Raw genomic sequence first — 8,961 nt, 5'->3', positions numbered from 1 at the left:
ATAGAAAAATGAATACTCAGTTAAGTGTTCAAGTCCTTAAAATTGTTATTTGATCGACATACCAACCATAAAGGCTAATAAATTGATTAGTTGAATTATTTTTCTTAATTGAAAATTTGTTCATGTATTTCCACATCTCGCAGTGCAGCGTTACATTCTAGCCAATTGACGGGCCATAGCTACATATTTCAGTAGGCATAAACACACTTTAGTTTCGTATTAGTATAAAATAACCAAGACTGCTTTCACAGCCAAATGTCTCGCAAAGGGATTGAAAGATAACCTCCTGACTGTCAGTTTGTTAATAGCAACGGAATTTTAATAATGGCTCCAATCTTGAATATTGTTTATAAAAAAATTGATTGTTTCTATTGGCGGTATCATTGCATTAACTTTCGAAAGATATTGCACAGCTTCGTTTTATAATAGTTCACGATATACTTACATACACTTATAAATTACTTTATATAAATACACAATATATTCTGTACTTGTAAAAGAATATGGTCACAATTTTTCAGATTAACTTGGCGCGACGTCTAACAAATTATGGTATGCATTTTCTGAGTAAGCTAGAGCTTTCAATCCCCCCCCCCCCCCCCGAGTCGTACTGAAATTTTATACTCTCTAGACTCAATCTACCGGGGTTCTGCATAAATACTTGCATTGTATATACAACTAAAAATGTTCCATAACAATCAATGGCTATGATAGTTTTTCGTATATGTTTTCGATGATTCAAATGAAATTGTGATAAGTTTCATGCGAATCATCTTTGAGCCATAGGCATCGTCATACTAATTGGTAATCCAGTCAACTTTTTCATGTAGAAATATTTAAAACCGATATTACTGTAAAGTTTATTTTATAGTTCGCGTTTATTGAACTAATACCGTTCTCTCTATTTAAATTGAACCATTGCATCAGTCCAGTGATTGAATTAATGTTTCTTGTAATAGCTAAACTAGTAGTAACAACTGTTAAATATTCGGGTGGACTCCATGCACAGCATTACGCTTTTTTGTACACAGGAAAATATCAATCGATTAAAAAATAAAATGAAAAGAACAGTTCGAGTAAATGTTTACTAGCCTATGCGAATTGAGGGGTTCAGGAGGCTGAACCATAGACAAAGAAGGAGCATTGGAAGAAATACAAACTAGAGTCGCACTGTAAAGACGGCATGCCACCTGTCGAAGTGAGCAGTCAAACCGTCATATGTTCGATAAAATAGGGAGTACTAAACTGGAGGTAAGCTAATCAACTAGCCATTGTTACTTTTAGGATGGGGGAAGCAGAGCAAGTCACATCATGAAAAGAAATGCGGTTAGACAAACGTTACATTTCGAATATGTCCTACTGCATCGGGCAAATCCATACTACCGTCATAGCTAGCGAAACGGTTACATTTTATATGAATCGTATCCACAGAAGATGAACTTATTGTACATTAGTGATGACATAACTAAGATAATCTGCGAGTGTCCTGCTCTGGAGATTGAAGAGTTCCTCTTTCAAGCCATCAAAATCTTACCACCTGAAGACTAACTTCTATGCCACACTGGAATTGGAATATACGTTTATTGTAAGATTTATGGCTAATCAGCCATAAATTTAATTATCCACTTAAGTGCTGTTTAAATAGTGTTTATACACACACACAGGGTGGTTCAAAATTCCACATACAAACTTTGAGGGGAGGTAAAGAACATTAAAATCAACCCTATTCACATAGGAAAGCATGACCGGAAACGCCACCGGAACGTACTAACAGGGACACAAAAGGTACAGAAATAACACAAGGCAGTAAGCAGTGTAAAAAAAAAAATTATTAGGCGTAACTGAACAGTTCAATAGTAGTTGGATACATAATATGGTGAATGAGATGAATGTCTCCCATCTCAGCATTCGTAAAATGACGCATGTTCTTCGTACGACGTCAAAAGCTTGAATGACTAAGCTCCAATTACTCACCTGGAGCGCTGGAACAGCGCCACCTATCACTTTCGGGTGGCGTTTCCGGTCAACCTACGTGAATATGGTTGATTTTGATGTTCTCTACCTCCCCTCAAAGTTTGTACGTGGAATTTGGAACCACCCTGTATATATAAAGGTTCATTTTCATTGTTCTATAGGGATGCTTCCTTCGCCAATCATCTTTTGTAGCAACTGCAATATGGTCGAGTGGGAGGGAAGAGAGGAAATATTAAGTATTAATTCACAAATATTTCGTCCAAGAAAGCCGATGCAAATGATTAATAAAAATTACAATAAAAGCAGTGTAATCTGTAGCATATACATGCATGAAAATATTACTTAGCATCCGAAACAGTTGATACGGTTAACTTTATTCTAACACTTATGCCCATTTATTTTAAGACCATCTTAAATTGATATTCTTTAGTAATAATTATCCATGGATAAGTTTTATATAAAAACACACTGACCCCGAGTTTCATTAAGTATATCGCTAGTATCTAATTAATACCATTCTTTAGTACCATTCTCAAGCTGAATTTATTTTGATGTGTTCAATATTACGTGAAATCTGATGGGGGATATGAATTCTTAGTTCAGAAAATACTCTTGCAGATTTACTTCCTTAAATATAAAATTCTCTATAATTTTATCGATTCCTTCAACAGAAATTTGATAAAATATTACAGATAGCAACAATATTGTATAACTCGCAAGCTGATGCGTTATCCAAATAAAGTAAAATAGGCTTAATGGACTCTTTCCTAAATATCAGGTAAGAATGTAATCGCATTTACAGAAAGAAAAAAAAAGGTGTTAAATGCCTCTTTATAGAGAACGAAAGTGAATAAAATAATGAATACCGAAATAGTGACGGTTATTCAGTTTAACTCATTTAATATCAGTAAAAGCTTAGGCGAAGTTTCACGGGAGAAAAAAAATTTCATCTAGAGCGACCATCTGTTTCGTAATGCTATCATGAACCTTACTTTGGTACTCACATTTTAGATCAGATCAAAAACTCATTAAAACAAGAATAATCAAAGCATGTTAAGTCAGTACATAAAATGAACATTAAGTAATTTACAATTTTCTTACATTGATTTATTGTAAAATGTTAGCGTGTCTACTTACATTAATGCTAACCACCAAATATTTCTATAAAACAAACGGCTTCTCGACAATAACGGAACCACCCTTACAAATGCCTCTTTATTCACTGTCATGATTCCGACATTAGCGACACTTATGAGTGTTGAAGAAAACTTTTTCTTTTCTTTTCTTTCTTTCTTTCTTTCTTTTTTTTTTTTAAATAAATTGCAAAGAGGAAAATTTCTTCTAATAAAGATTATTTTTAATAAAACAGTTTCTTTCACACTTTGAGGTATTTTAAATAAATCATTTAATATGTATTGGTGTGATCACTAATTTATATTCACTTCGATAATCTTTCATACAATATTGTTAATAAAGAAAGTGGGCAAACCCATTTTATCTCGTTCTTTAGCTTCAAGCACTGAACTCCAAACTCACAGAACTGCAATGAGTATATATTCACTTCACACCGATAACATTAATATTATTGCCATAAAAAATAACCATTTTATTAATATATAGCAGAAATTATCAACTCTTGAATTTTATTTTTGTTATGATACAGTGTCGGTTTACTTTTGGTAGCAATCACATTAATGTTTACAAAACAAGAGTCAGAGCTCTCAAAGTGAATGAAAAGCGTTTTTGTTTGTTTGTTTCCGTAATTTCATGTTTTCAGAAGAATACATAACGCATCTCAACCCATTAGATTATTCATTGTGAAGCTTCACGAAGGGACGAGTTATGCTAATTATATGCTAGTCATGCACAGTGGCTTCAAAGAAAGGTGTGCAAAAATAATTCCTGAAGACATGGTTGTTGCTTGATTGTTTTGGATTTATGGTCGAAGCAACTAAAGCAAAGAAACCATTGTATTATGACCTCTAATTGCGTTTGTTCTTCTGGCCAGGTTACCTATTTCGTAGGATAAATAACCGACTTTCAGGAAGCAACAACAGGACTGGCTAACTCACTTTCTGTTGAAAAGCCCTTCTAAAGGTTCTTCGCATCTTAGTAAGACAGGATTCGACTCCAGGTGTTAACCAACACTGAGAGAGGGAGAGGCCGAAGGCATCTCTTAGTGTTCGATGCGCTATCATCAATAAATTTGAGAATTTTACTTCTAATATCTCATGCAATTGGTTTCCGCGTCTTCATTTCACTGGAAGCAAACTACCGTACTTTGAATTTTATCTGCCATTATTAACAATAATGAAATAAAAGCATACTTATAAACAGTTTATAAGTATGATTTTACAGGGAAACAACACAGTGATGTAACGACAAAAGGACGTCTTAAATAAACTGTGTTCACAAATACTGGGCATCAACTGATTCACGACAGTATCATCTTGCTTCGTATAAGGCATTCGTCATAACTGAAAACAGTCGTATGAGCGGTTCATCGTAAAGTGAAGCGTCGTAAGGCGAGAATATTACTATTGCACATTTTTGATGCCGTAAAAATGGAAGATTAAGTCTATGAAGATTTGTGATATGTCGCTGTATACATGGCGTTTTCTGAAATCTGTATGATGTCTGTATACATCCACGAATTGTAGAGAATTGCCTTTATGATTGTTGAATTGCGCGTTGTTAATTCCTATTTTGACACCTTCTATGTTTCATTTATGCTATTGTATACTATTCGTACATTGAGTTTATTTTAATGCTTTATTAAATTTGGTGGATGATGGCAAAAACTATTTTTATGCTAAATTCGCCTTCCTCAGGGAAAAAAAAACACATTTATAATTCGCTATAATTGTTAAAAGCAGAAGTGTACAGCAGCTTACATATACAGTATGGCACACACACACACACACACACACACACACAAAGCACTGAACTTCAAACCCCTCTCCCCCATTCAGTACACGCACCTGATTGATTGGCCGAATGGTTAGCCCTCCAGCCAAAGCTGTGGGTTCGAATCCCGTCAAGGGCATGGATGTTTGTGATTGTCCTACTAACCAATTACCATATGTACTGCTGTGACCTGTGTCCTGGCGTAGTATAACTCTTGATGTCTTTATGCCATAAAAAAAAAATCAAATCAGTATACACGCGCTATGAGACATGCCGTTCGACTGTATGCACATTAATAAAAGAGCACGTGTAGAGTGGAAGAAAAGACGTTTATTGTTGAGCATTATTTTCGCTCATACGGAGTTGGCAGAGCAAATGTCCAAGCCTACGACAGGTTTGTGAGCAGTTTGTTCGTCGTTTCCGTAAGCATGCCCCAAGCAATAGTGTCATCATTTTCTTAATCGAGAGCTTCCGACATACCGGGAGTGTTCTACCGCAATGCAAAGGGCATTCGGAGAGACCACAAACTGTTAACATAAATGAGAATCAAGGGTATGTGCCGGAGAAAGTATTACAGTCTCCGAAACGCAGACAATGCCGCACAGCGGTAAAACTTGGGATACCAAGGCGGTCGGTACAGATAATCCTTAAAAAGTTGAGTGGCTTTTCGTACGTCATTCAGGTGGGTCAGTGTTTATCGGCAACGGATTTCGCTGCACGGCGAGACGAGAATACTATGCACGCGTGCTGGACAACGTCTATGAAGGTCCGTTCTTCCTCCATAATGTCTGGTTCTCGGACGAAGTGCATTTCCATCTAAGCGGTCATATAAATAGACGAACCTACAGGTTTCTTGGTTTCACGAGACCTGAATTTGTCCAAGAGAAAAGTCTTCACAGCGAGAAGGTCACCGAATGGTGTGCAGTTTCCAGCTATGGCATAATTGGGCCCTACTTCACCGTGGGCTTGCATAGCGAACGATACATCCAGAATGTGTTGGTTTCATTCACCCAAGATTTGCATAGGATGTGTCTGGCAAAAAACATTCCATTTCGTGCATAGGTATTCCAACAGGAAGAGAACCTCTCCCATATTATGTGGGTCTAAAGCCTCTTTATCAGAACGCTTCCCCGGAGACTCATTTCGAGGGTCACAGAATTCGCGTATCGTTCACGTTTTCCTGATCTCACATCACTTGATGCCTTACTTTTTTGCTATGTTGAAGGAATGAGTATTCCACCATGAACCCACCTTCAAACCTTGAAGGCGGTTTTATGGTGTTGGGACATCCGTTAGGTTGTCCGGCACAAGGGTTGGGACATCCAGCAGATGTCCCAACCCTTGTTCTCCAAGATGACAGAGAACCTTCGCATGCGCTACGAAGCCTGTCTTGAAAGACAAGGTGCCCACTTCGAGCACGTATTCCATTTGTTAATGCTTTATTCGAGCAATATTCCACCGATAGTTGTTGATCTACATATCGTCTCACACACCCACCCACACACACACACACATACATGTTGTTGTTAATAAACCTGTTTACTCCATAACATATATCATTGTAGTTATTCAACGTATTTTTGCGCCGTATTGTATATATATATATATATATATATATACTAGGGGGATCCTCCCCCCTTCCCTGACGCCTACGGCGCCCAATTCCCCGAGTTCCGGACTGGTAGATCGGTTCTCCTTGAATTCTGATGACTCGAATTTTGAAAACTCGAAAGGGGGGGGGTCCTCCCCCTGGCGAACACGGCGCCCAACTCCCCGAGTTCCAGACTGGTAGGCCCGTTCTCCTTGAATTCTGATGACTCGAATTTTGAAGACTCGAGACTCAGGGTAGCCCCTGAGTTTCAAAACGTTTCAAATAACTTGACAAAAAAACATGACACAAAAACGTTACAAAAAAAAGCTTAACATTTTATATTATAGAGTAGAAGTAGATATATATGTTATGGACTAAATGATTAATACGGGCATTGTTTATAATGCCCGGTGAAATCGGGCACTGAAAAATTTTCACGTTGTTTATTATACTTTATCACATTGACAGGTCAATATGAATACTACTATCATCTGGTCGAGCAAAGTGATAATGATGGCAGTACTTTTCGGCAGTTGGGGGGGGGGAGAGATTCTTCGGATTTCTCTTTGTCGGCGTGAAGGGAACTTTGCCCAGGTCACTCAAATTTTTACAAAATCAGCATATTTGACAATGATAGAAAAAGTGAAGGAGTCAAAAACCAAAGTGACTTGGCCCATAACATATAAACATCATATACAGGTATTGTAATATGCATATATGGCAATTTGATTAAAATTTACGTTCACACTGAAAAAATATTTCAGATATTGCACGATGCATGGAAAAATAATTAAGTATGAAATATAAAAATATTACAAGGAAGTTTTTTTTTTTTTTTTTGAAAATCGAATTGCCCAAAGGGGATGTAGCTTTATTCATGGTATTCATAATGTCTGATCAATTAATAAATTAATCAATATTTATCAGACTGCGCGGCCGATTTAGTCATTATTTATAATGGCCCAGCATTATGAATAATGACCTATTCACTTGGCCAATAACACACACACACACACACACACACACACACACACACAAATATATATATATATATATATATTTGTGTGTGTTAGATTAGATAGTATATAGATTAGATAGTATATTAAGATAGATTAGATAGTATATTAAGATAGATTAGATAGTATATTAAGATAGATTAGATAGTATATTAAGATAGATTAGATAGTATATTAAGATAGATTAGATAGTATATATATATATATATATATATACTATCTAATCTATCTTCGTGTGGTCTACGCTAGACCGCACGAAGATAGATTTACAAGTTCGAGTCTAGTCGCCGACTGGAAGAACTTTTTCTGAGCCTTTCTTCGACCTGTTCCCGAGTTAGTCGATCTCTGTCACGGGCAAGCGGGATTTTTCTCCCGAAAACTCGGGTTTTTCATCCTGTAAACTCAAGAAAATCGACCGTAGAACCCACATTATTTCAGACAGTAACACATCCTGTTAGGGTTAGGCACCAAGAGATAACAGCATTTGTTTACCGGTCTCCTCATCGGTGGCTGAATAAAATTAGTGATGGGCTAGCTATCTCTGATTGGCTACCGATTTCAACGCAGAGAACAGTTCTCTTACAGAAAAAAAGAAGAAAAAATTTTTTTTTCTAAAGGAAATCAGTAGTGATTAATTAAACCACAAAATCATTAAATGGAAAAATCTGTATAGGACAAAAGAACATCAAAACGCAAATGACCCAAATAAAAACGACAAGAACCCAAACATAGAAAACTTAAAATAAACAAATAACAAACCTAATATTAACAAATAAAAATAAAAATCTTCATTAAGGTTTGGTTTGGTAGTTTTGTGATAACTTTCCTGGCACTACGATTTTTTTTTCTTATAGAAGCAAAAATTATAGACTTCAATTTAGTCATGGATTAGAAATCAGTTTCTAGTTGTTTTTTTTATTTCTTAAAAAAAAATCTTTTTATTAGCATTAGGAAACACTGCGATTTATGACGTAGTATGCAGTGGGAATGCGCTAATTTTGGCGATGGCGAGAACTTGAGTTCTGCCTTTCCACTTTCTAAATAAAATAAATACAAATAAAATAAAATAACAAATAAAATAAATAATAAAAAATAAAGTAAAAAAAACAACAACAAAAATTAAAATGAAATAATTTTTTAATATTTATAAATAAAGAAAAAGGACATGCAAATCGGAAGGTACATTCCATAGATTTGTGACATATTTTCAGGACCCTAAATTGGCAAGTTTGGATTTCCTCTAGTCCATTGCGTCTGAAATGGAGTCCCACAGGCTACTTCCGTTCGTCAGATTGTTAGAAATAACCAACAAACTAGTAGCTGAAGGGCTTAGAAATTTCGGAAGAAATCAGTACAAGTTTAATAAATATGATTTGATCTTCATAAAAGATATAACAGCGTGGTTAGCAAGGATGTTAGGACCAGAATTACTTGAAGTGTGCTGAATGGGTTACCAAAGGTTGTTGTTGGTGC

The sequence above is a fragment of the Typopeltis vanoorti genome, chromosome 1 (assembly GCF_054136105.1).
Source record: "Typopeltis vanoorti isolate ZY-2024b chromosome 1, IOZ_Tvanoo_1.0, whole genome shotgun sequence".
Taxonomy (NCBI): domain Eukaryota; kingdom Metazoa; phylum Arthropoda; class Arachnida; order Uropygi; family Thelyphonidae; genus Typopeltis; species Typopeltis vanoorti.
This window is presented reverse-complemented; position numbering follows the sequence as displayed.